We start from the raw sequence: 7500 nt of genomic DNA, 5'->3' as shown, positions 1-7500 counted from the left end.
GGAGGGAGGGGTTAGGTTAGGTTTGGTTAGATTAGGTTAGATTATGTTAGGTTGGGTTAGGTTGGATTTAGATAGGTTAGGTTGAATCAAGTTTAGTTAGGTTTGGCTAAGTTAGATTGTGTCAAGCTGTTTTAGGTAAGTTTTCGGTTAGGTTGAGTCAGGTTTGGTTAGGTCAGATTGGGTCAGATGTGATAGTGCTAGGCTAGGTTAAATTTGGTTTGGTTAGGCTAGACCGTTAGGATAATTAACTGATTGTTTTCAGGTTTTCTGGCATCTTGACATCTAAAGTCATAGACGCCGATAAGTTAGGTTAAGTTTGGTTAGGGTGGGTTGGGTTGGGTTAGGTTAGCTTTGGTCATGTTAGGTTGGGTTAGGGGTTGATAAGGTTAGATCAACTTAGATTGGGCCACGCTGGGTTAGGTAGGTTTAGTATCGTTTGAGATGAGTTTGATTAGATTAGGTTAGGTTAAGTTAAGTTAAGTTGGGTTAGGTGAAGCTTGCTTCACCCTTAGAAAATTGTAAACAAAATTATTTAAAATTTCATCTAAAAATGTTTTATATGAGAAACAATTTTAAAAAGAATGCCAGGGCAACAAGGATGTCAGGTCATATCATTAAACAATCTTATTATGGCAGTGAAGACGATTACTGTATCATATGAACATTTTCATGATTCACTGTCTAGAGGCTCAATATAACTATCACTACGAAGGAAGTGATTCATTACAGATTGATCTGGTTCCCGAAGAGTTAGGTGATTAATATTGTTGAGAAAACAAAATTCTCGCTTTGATTTTCCTCAGAGATTTGGAGAAGTATCAAAGGAGTGAAACCATTTCAAATTGAAGGTTTTTGGATTAGTGGAAATATCAAATGTTTAAGAGTCTCTCATGAATGGCACAGACAAGGGACAGTGATATTACCCTAGCAAGCAGGACAATGTCCTAGAGACTGAACATATATACAGATGATCAGCGCCAAAGCCCACCTCCACCCAACCTAGGACCACGGAGGGCCAGGCAATGGATGTTGATGACTCAGCAGGTTAACCTATTGCCTCCCCCAAAGACCCTCATCCCCAGCTCACACTAAAGAAACTAATGAGTTTGAACGGGATTCGAACCCTGGTCCAACGATCGACAGGCAGGGAGGTTTCTAATAGGAATGAATCAGTGTAAGATTCTAACTTAACATAATTTTTTGTGTCGACGATTTCCTCCTTTTAAAAACATAGATAATTTATAAAAGCTTTCTTTGTGTAATTGAATCAGTTAAATGTACATAAAATAAGTATGTGATATGTATAGAAATATTTCCTCGTCATAGTAAAGGTGTCAGTTCCAAGTTTTCCAAATTAATAAAACTAATTAAAAAAAGAAACATAGGTTGTAATTAACATAATAACATAAGGTGTTGGAAAAGAATTTACATTAATAATGTAATGGTCAACTGATGAAATATAATGACCATAATGATGAATAATAGAATGAAAAATTACGATGAAAATGAATGAAACGGACAAAATTATTTATCAACACTCACTAAAATTTGAACAATCACAGATGTCCATTTGAGCAAATCTGTCGTCTGAAATTGTAAAGTAGTCATTAGAGGGAGTCTAGCCTTAGGCATCAATCAATATCTAAAATAATATCCATTTAGCACTGGGACAAGGATCAATGCTTGAACACCTAATACTTACTTTAGAAACCTCAATACATACTTTATAAACACATGACACTTACTTTACAGACCTCTACCACTACCAACAACACTTATATAAAGAGCGAGACATTTTTTACCAAGATTCCTAACAACTCAAGAGAATAATGTGGATACCGATTCCAATAACACTAGGCTCCCCCACTTCTATAGTAACAAAATCCTAAGGAAAGTTTTAATAACAGAAGGACAAATTTCATAATTAAAGTCGGGAAATTTCATAATCTTCCAAACATTTCCCATAGAAACTTCCAACACGGAAGTTCCCTTTTCTTGCTTATTTTCTATTTCTCTATACCCTTATTATCAGCAATTTAACCACCATGCTTTCCTCTTATCGTGAATAAAGTTTGAGGCACAACAAGTAATAATAATCCAAAACTGAGTCCAAAATCGAATCCAAAATGTGAGAATGATAGCGAAGGACACGTGGAAGATTTGCTTTGTTTACGAAGATCCCGATCAGGTGACGATGTAGAACAACGCTGATTGGTGGAAATAGCTGTGACATCACAAGCATTATTCTAGAATGAAATTTTTCAAAAGGAAAGATCTTATAACTGACATGGGTCTGGATATGGCATGTTCCTACACCGAATTATATTCCAGGCTAGGCGAATAATGAAACACGATAACGGACAGTGTCAATAGAGCTTTAAGTAGGGTGACTTTGCCAAATTTTCCAACCATGTTGGAGGTGATGCATAGCATTTTCTTTGACTCAAGTGTCCAGGAATGACTTTTGTCCAGGCACCATTTGCCGAAGAACCTCTTTAGACAACTCACAAACCCAAAGAGACAGATATGCCACTGAATTTTGACTAGCAATACCGAACACTCTGAGGACAACGAAAAGAACTAAAAATGACAAAGAGGATTAGAAACTAGTCTTGAAACAAAATTAGAACATATGTAGGACAAAGGTGACACAGTTTGCAAACTAAAATTGACAAAGGCCATTAGGAACTAGTTTTAAAACAAAATTAAAATAACCTATATATAATACCAAGGAGACACAGTATACCAACTAAAATTGACAAAGAATATTGGAAAGTAGTGTTAAAAAGATAAAACATATGTAAGACAAAGGTGACACAGTGTGCCAACTAAATTTGACAAAGAACATCAGAAACTAGTTTTCAAACAAAAATAAAACATACGTAAGACAAAGGTGACACAGTGTACCAACTAAAATTGACAAAGGCTAGTAGAAAGTTGGCCTGAAATCATAATAAACAACATTTAAGACAAAACTGACACAGAATCAGCATACGCTATTTATGAATCCAAAAATAAATGCTGTGTGTTACTTAAAATTTACCTGGGACTAGTACACGCTGGTCCTGAACCCAAAGTTACAGTTGGCTCCATTCAATCCGGTACACTTCTCTGGAAGCTAAGGAAACCTCTGTATACCGGGATGAATGAATCCAACTGTACCACCTTACTATAAAGAGACTGCAGATTCGAAGCAGAGGTTATGATAGTTATTGATCAAATGGATTGCCTTGCAAATTGCAATCAGCTCCATTGAGAAGAGTTATCAATTCTCAGGCTCCACTATTGTTGTTGAAAATAATAATAATAATAATAATAATAATAATAATAATAATAATAATAATAATAATAATAATAATAATAATAATAATAAGGACTATGATGATAATAATGACAGAAATTAAAAGTGAACATAATGACAATGAAAGATTATACAGAAAATAACAAAAAAAATATAAAAAAGATGGAAATGAATAATATATAATCAAGTATTATTGGAAAGAAAATGATGACAAAATAAGATTAAAGGAAGTGTGGTCAGAAACTGAATTTGACAAGATGGAAATTGTTAAGAGAAACTCGAAAGTAGAATCTTAATGGAAATTCCTCCACAAACCATAAAAGACAAAAAGCCATTTGTTAAATTCTAGGGAAACATAAGATATTTGAAGTTTCTTGACTTTAAAAAAAACAAATATGTTAGTGATTCATTAAATAAAGGAAATAAGAGTAAATAAAAGAGAGAAGAATCGGACAATTTTTTTTCTAAATTCCACAAAATAAAAGATGAGAAAAAAAATCGGACAAGTTTTTTCTTCCTTAAACCCAGGAAAACAAAAGATATTTGATGAGTTTCAGTTCTGAAAAAAAATAATGTTTGTGGTTGATTAATTCGAAAAACAAAGTTTGATCAAACGAGAAAAAAATCCATTAAACATAAAAATAAAGTATTCTAAAAACTCCAGAGAGGGAAAGATCATTGAAAGAAATAGACAAATTGTTTCAACCATTTTAATATGAAAAAAAAATCCTTTTTTCTTTCAGACCACAAAAGAATAATTCAATATAAACCTCCGATCAGGATTTGAAATGTTGAAAATCATCTTATTTTACAAGAAAATAAATTTTCAATTCTGAAAATCTTCTCATTCAAACAAATAAAAATTTTAAAATATATCTATTTAAAAAAAAAAAAGGAATTTTGAAAACCGTCTTACTTTCGAAAGAAATTGATATTTGACCCCATGGTTACAATCTCGTCTTTCAGAGTTGAGTAAAGACTTTACCTTTCCGATAGTAGATTAAATCCTCTGGGGATTTCGATTAAAAATAAAATTCAGAGAAAATTCTGTTTGGAATAAAAAACTCTAATGACTTTCTTGGCCTCAGTTTGATTTCTAACCCTCTCGAAAATATGACAAAAAACTTCCCATGAGACAAAATTGATCTTCTCAAGTCCTTTTTCAATATGTTTCAAATCCAATTATATTTATGAAAATCTGAAAGTGTCGTAATTGTTAAAGAACTTTAGAGCTACATATATAACCATAAATGGATGCATACACTTAGCCCTATATGTGTTATAAATGTTTAAAAGTTTAAAAGTCGCTGGTAAATGTCAGAGACAAGGGTTAGTGACAATGCCCTAGAGACTGAACTTATATCCATATGATCAGCACCTAAACCACTCTCCATCAAGCTAGGACCAGGGAGGTCCGGGCAATGGCTACTGATGACTCAACAGGTAGCCCTATAGTCTCTCCAAACACTCGCGTCCTTAGTTCACAAGGATGGTGAGGTTGCAGACATTAGAAAAAACTATCGAGCTTAAGCGGGTCTCGAACTCAAGTCCAGCAGATCGCCAGGAAGGGACGTTTCCGATAGGCTACCACGAGTCCTGACCGAGCAAGAAAAGGAGAAACGGGAAGAGCAGCCAGACAACGAAAACTAAATAAAGTCTAACCACCAATTAATACAATTAACAAAGTTTGAAAAAATAAAGCAGTTCACATCTTTGATGCTGAACATTTGAACTAATCATGACAAGCAGCCACAAATAACAAGGTCCAACTAAGACATCTGAAAGAAGAAACTGAAGACTTTCTTGTTTTCTAAGTGCTTCTATAATGTGGATTTGACAATTAATTCGAAATACATTCTGTGATAATTGAATTACCCAAGAATGTATACGACAAACTGATCTTGTAGGTCCTTGTGATAGGATAATAGCCATTAAAGTGAAGATAAACAAAAGGTCTTCAGAGGAAATTTGATAAACTATAACTGAAAGTGGCCTATTGCGATCTTTCAAAAGTTTTCCTGTATGAAACAAAGGAGGTCCCATCTTATAGGCTGTTTTTGAGCATATTAATAAAATTTATCAAAATAGTGAAAGGCTTTGAACTATGAGAACTATAAAGAGTCACTAACAGAGTACACTTTCCAGAAATGCATAAAGGCAACGTTCATTACACATAAGCCAGAACACCAAAGTCTTCTAAAACCTCTTATTTTTCAAGTGACCCTAATAACGTCTAAATCACCAAGTTTTTAAGTGATCCCAAATATTTCAAAATCTCTGATTTTATATGTGACCTTAAAAACTTTAAAATCTGAATTTTTCAAGTGACCCTAAAAACTTCCAAATCTCATTTAACCCTAAATAACCTTAAAAACTTTCTTTTTTATTTTTCATATGGCCCTGAAAACTTGGCTCCTAATTAAAAAAAGGTCGAAAAGTTATCAAAGATTTCAGATTAGTAATGATTTGCCAGATATTTGAATAATTCTGTCTTTGAGAGTAGTTACTACACCAGACTACGAAATTAGACACAACATTTCTCTGCGTATAAAATTGATGAAGAGAGAATTTTTTTTTTCAAAGAAGTACAATGAACACTAAACGGGATGATTGAAGCGATGATCTGTTATCTTAATAAAACTTTTAAATTAAATTACGAAAAACATACTGCTTTTGTACTAAGGGCTTCCACTGTCTTATGTTAGAGTTCTCTTACCTAAGGGACACTCAGACACATCATTATATCTGTTTCCTTATTTCCTTTTATCACTGAGCTATTTTCCCTGTTGGAGCCCTTGGACTTAAAGCGTACTGCTCTTCCAAATTAAAGACAAAATAACTGAAGGAGAAGTATTTCTGGATCCCCTTCCAGATGAACTTTAATGAACTAATTTGAGATTGACTTCATCTCCTCCGCCTATCCCATACTTCACTAGATGAGAAGGAATTAGAAGTATTTCTCTTCTCAGAGATTTCCAATTACTCTTTCTTCTTTCTTTCAGCTTCAAAGAATTGGAAAGAAATACATGTAAATTCAATAAACATTATCTGAAGAAATTCAGTTTTTCCCAGTTAATCTTACTGCTAAAGAATATGGACAATTATCTCCTCATGAATTTTGAAAAGCTTACTAGAAGAATAATGGAAGACTTTTTTTTTTTTTTTTTTTTTTTTTTTTTTTTTTTTTTTGCCAACTAGAAACGTCCCAGCATGGTGATGTGCTTATCTCGTGTTCGAGACCGACTAGGGATGTGGGGGGGCGGGGAGTCTATAGGTCACCTGCTAAGTCATCAGCAGCCATCACCCGGGCCTCCCTGGTCCTAACTTCTTGAGGATAGGATTTGGGTGGTGATCATGTGTATAAATAGTCAGTCTCTAGTCCAGGGCATTGTCACTGTCGCTTGTCTCTGCCATTCTTGAGGGACCTTTAAGACCTTTAAATAGTTCGTATAAAGTAATAGAAAATACTTGAATCAAAACAAGAGAGTTGTAGATTGCAATTAGTATCATTATTACAAGCCAAGCTACAACCCTAACTGGAAAAACAGGATGCTATAAGTACAAGGACTCCAACAGAGAAAAATAGTCCAGTGCGGAAAGGAAATAAGGAACTAAAAAAGGGACAACTTAGTAATGAATAATTAAGATACATTATCTTAAGATCAGTAACGTTAAAATAGATGATGTCAAATAAACTCAAAATAAAAAGTCTTCCTTATATGAAGACCATAAGGAAATGTAAAAGAGAAAAAAATTCTAAGCTGCCAAAGAAAAGTTTGAATTCTTAAGAATCTTAATCGGCTGATTCCCCTCTATAGCTTCTCTATTTTATTCAAGCGGAACTTTTCTGTCATTGAAGAAGGCAGATTTTTTTTTTTCAAAAATAAAGAAAAAAGAGTCTATCTTTTGGAAGTCAGATATTTTCAACAGACTTTTTTTTCACTCTAAAAATTTGAAGATTCGAACTCCATCAGAAACTATATTTGGATTTCTTTTCTTTCTTTTTACAAATTCCTTTTAAGAAAGAAGTAAGAAGAAAATGAACTCTGCGATCAAGAAAATGTATTTATTCATTTTAATTTTTAGTTACTGCCCTTAAGATTATTTATAATGATACTTATTCATTAATTATTATGTACTTTATTTCCTTATTCCTTTTCGTCACTGGGTTATTTTTCCCTGTTGGAGCCTTTTGGCTT

The sequence above is a fragment of the Palaemon carinicauda genome, chromosome 32 (genome assembly GCF_036898095.1).
Source record: "Palaemon carinicauda isolate YSFRI2023 chromosome 32, ASM3689809v2, whole genome shotgun sequence".
NCBI classification, from domain to species: domain Eukaryota; kingdom Metazoa; phylum Arthropoda; class Malacostraca; order Decapoda; family Palaemonidae; genus Palaemon; species Palaemon carinicauda.
The sequence above is the reverse complement of the archived record's forward strand: the minus strand, read 5'-3'. Positions refer to the sequence as shown.